Source organism: Aegilops tauschii, chromosome 7 (genome assembly GCF_002575655.3).
Source record: "Aegilops tauschii subsp. strangulata cultivar AL8/78 chromosome 7, Aet v6.0, whole genome shotgun sequence".
NCBI classification, from domain to species: Eukaryota; Viridiplantae; Streptophyta; class Magnoliopsida; order Poales; family Poaceae; genus Aegilops; species Aegilops tauschii.
Genome location: NC_053041.3, coordinates 50,506,773 through 50,510,429, shown reverse-complemented (window position 1 = coordinate 50,510,429; position 3,657 = coordinate 50,506,773). Strand labels below are relative to the sequence as shown.

Sequence of the window (3,657 nt, the reverse complement as noted above, 5' to 3'; positions counted from 1 at the left end):
TCTTTGCCATCTACCAGCTGATGGCAAAGAAATCTTTGCCGTCCGCTGGCAGACGGCAAAGAGGTGGGTGTGGTCCAGTGGACGCCGGTGCTGTAACGGCCTATCAACCCACCTCTTTGCCATCTGCCAGCTGATGGCAAAGAATCTTTTTCGTCTGCTAGCAGACGGCAAAGAAGTGGGTGGGGCCCAGTGGCGCTGTAATGGCCCTCTAGCCCCACCTCTTTGCCATCTGCCAGCAGACGGCAAAGATTCTTTGTCACCTGCTGGCTGATGGCAAAGTGGTGGGGATTTGCCATCAGCTTGCTGATGGCAAAGATGTGGGCATTTGCCATCCGCTGGCTGATGGCAAAGAGGTGGGACTATCTCTCCCCTTGCTCAAAAAAAAAACAAAGAGTGAAAAATTAAAGAAAATAAAACCCCCATCCTCCCTAAGAAAAACCCCAGCCACCCCGAAACAGTCCCAGACCACTCCCGTGCGCGCTGGATAGGGTTCCCCGCCGCCCTCATCGGTCGCCGCCGCCCTCACCGTTCGCCGCCGCCGCCCTCACCGGTCGCCGCCGCCGTCGGTTTCCCCTACATGGCCGGAGGATAGGCCATCCCGCCGGTCCCACTACTAGATATCCCGTTTTAGCCGAGGGTCCAATTACCGTGGGATATGTAAGTTCACCGTCAGATACACTTATAACCGACGGTGAACCATCGGCCATCTCCCGTCGGCTATGCTTCGTCGGCCATTACATTAATAGCCGTCGGTACTCTTAGCTAATATCTTTTCCCATGGTATTAAGCCGACGGTGAGCCGTCGGATATGTTTAGGCCACGATTGGCTCGCACTAGCTTCACGACTCATATAGCCGACGGTGCCACTTCAATTATTATTCTTCCGACAGTAACTGATTCCGGTCGGGTTTGTTATTAGTCAACTGTATGTTTGACCCGTCGGGGTTAATCATAACTAAGAGTAGAGCCAAACCGTCGATTAGTATGATTACTGACGGTGCATATAATCCTTCGGAGATTCCTTTAGTTGAGAGGCTGGCAAGCAACGCCAATTTACGAAGGCTCATCGTACGCATATTGTGTACCCAAGATGTTTGCTATGCTATAAGGCATAGTCACCCCGAGATCTTTTCTACGCTCCATAGGCAGTAGTGTGATACACCAAACTGCGTTTCAGAATATTGGCATATCAAATAGGTCTCAAGATTACACGACCATACATGACCCAAAAACATATATTATATTTTGCATATCTAAGAAAGTACTACAAGCCTAATGATTTCCATACGATTTACATTAACCCTAGCGATCCATCTAGGGAATGTAGAATGCAAAACAAAATAGTAACTATGCATGATATAATGGTTTAGGCAATTTGCATAAGCTAAATTGCCCTCAATCTTCAAAACTTCGCTTCGTTGCGTGCCTTGAATAAGATTGTTAAACTAGTCACCATCATCGCCAGTGTTAGTATCTCATTCATCGCCATATGGATCATAATGTTTATCGCACGAGATATCCCCTGCCTTGATGTCATAGGTGTTATGGTCATCATCATTAATGGAATGATTGTTGTCATGACTCAGACCGCCTCCAATATTGCTTCCCACCCCCCTATAAAATGATAACTTGTAAGAGAGATGAAAAATGATGTAATGTACTGTAGTTAAATTCAATTGAGCCACAGGGAACAAACTTTTATAGGGAAGCTACAGGGAATAAAATTAATTGTTCTATATTGTACTGGAGTATCCATGGACTAGGAACTCAGTGTACGTCAGCATTTACTAGTGCTAGACCAGTGGTTCGCTCCTTTTCAAACCATGCATCCTGGGAATAGAAACTAAATGTAAATGGGAACAATACACAAATAAAACTAGTTCACTCGTTTGCACCTTTTATCCACAAAATTATATACTAGTAATTTTGACCTTTTAATATAGTTCCCTGGTACATGTGATAATTCGTTTTTAGTAATCAACTCTGCGATTTAGCAAAGAGGAATGATTTATGAACTTAAAGTAAATCCAGAAAGTTACTAAGTGAAATAGTTAAGTGCGGCACAACCATGGCAAGCTTTTTCATCATCCGAATATGCACATACTTTCTCATCTTACTTTGTTCCTGTATAACTAGTTGTACAAAGCGAAGCTGCTGCAACTACTACTACTACTCCCTAGTAGAATTTCCACCATAGTTGTGTGATTTGTGCAGTTTTGACATCTTAGCTCGCAAAGATTTGACATTAGAAATATATCAGACTAGACTAGCTGGGGATTGCAGCCTTAACTTGCGGAGTACTACAATACGGTAATTGGTAATGGAACTGAACAGAGGTGGTACACCTACCTGAAGTCGGCCATCTCACTGGATTGGATCTTTTTGGGCAGTGACTCGTAGAAAATTCTGAGAGGTTCCCTCTGTCAAATTTTTAAAAAAATCAGATGAATGAAAACATATATGTACTTTTTGGACAGTGACTCGTAGAAAATCCTGAGAGGTTCCCTCTGCCAAATAAAAAAAAACAAATCAGATGAATGGAAACATAGATGTACTCTACCATGAACGAATTAAGAAGAGGGACACGGATGTGATTCAGTTACGGTACCTTGGAAGGATCCAACTTCTAGCCGGGCAGGGAGAAGGCATTCTTGGCCGCTTGCCTGGTACATGGATTTGACATTGGATGAAGCTAGCGATATGGATCTCCCACCTCCTTTACCCTTCATGAGAAGGAGAACACAGCAGAATAGAACCCTTCAACCTGCGTTGTCGCCCGGCCATCCACACGCGCCACCGCTCGACAAGCAGCCCGGTCCACAGCTCGCACATCAGCCGCATCGCCGCTCCTTGCGCTGCTGCTCGCCATTGTCCGCCACTACTGCTAGCAGTACTGTTTCTGCAGAAAGAGAAGAAATAAGAGACCAAGGCGAGAGGAGAAAGATTTTCCCTTAAATAGAGGAAAGAGGCACTGATCTAGCACCTTAGATCGCCGGGTGCTGCACGCCGCCGCCAGAACTGGTGACAGACGGGATCTGGCTGGGTGGACTTGATTTTTACGGGAGGATAGAAATGGGGGAGGTGAAAAACGTCTCCATCAGCCTCCAGCCATGGCTGTTGTGGAGTGGAGAGGGGAGGGGTGGAGCCGATCTGAAGCTAGTTCAGTGGGGGCGGCGAGGGGTGGAGGCGGATAAGGTGAGGGTTGGTCTGTGGCGGCGAGGTGAAGCTAGGCCACGACGACTAGCAAGGGGAGGTTCATAATTGCAACTGCGGTTCGTGGCTTCGTGCCGCGTGGGCTACATATTATTTTTTTTCGGCTCGCGCCAGCGTGGTTTGAAACTTTTAGCCGCCCGTGTAAACAGACTTCAGGTTTTCTTTTTCTTATAATTTGAACATTGATCAGATTAATATTTGATCAATTTAAAGTTTTAAATACAATGCAGTAAATTCAATGTGATGATGAAATATACTTTGCAACATTTTAAACTCGCGTGATGTCAATTGTATCCATAATGTATATTTAGGTAAAGTTAATTTCGCAAATATTTATTTAAATTCTAAATGATAGAAAAAGAGTTTAGAAATTTACAACAATCTAATAGAACCTGTATAATGTGGTCCCACATATGTAGAAATTAGTTGGAAGTTTCCAGATCA

General features: G+C 44.9%; 1 long non-coding RNA gene across 1 annotated transcript; it reads right to left on the bottom strand.

Annotated features, from left to right (window-relative positions):
• Positions 1-1,234: 1,234 nt before the first annotated feature.
• On the bottom strand, positions 1,235-3,163 carry LOC109758949 (uncharacterized). The gene is made up of 4 exons (XR_002231956.4): positions 2,984-3,163; positions 2,609-2,899; positions 2,350-2,507; positions 1,235-1,614 (listed from the first exon to the last, which is right to left on the bottom strand). It is a non-coding gene; the product is annotated as an uncharacterized lncRNA (long non-coding RNA).
• Between the last annotated feature and the right edge of the window lie 494 nt (positions 3,164-3,657).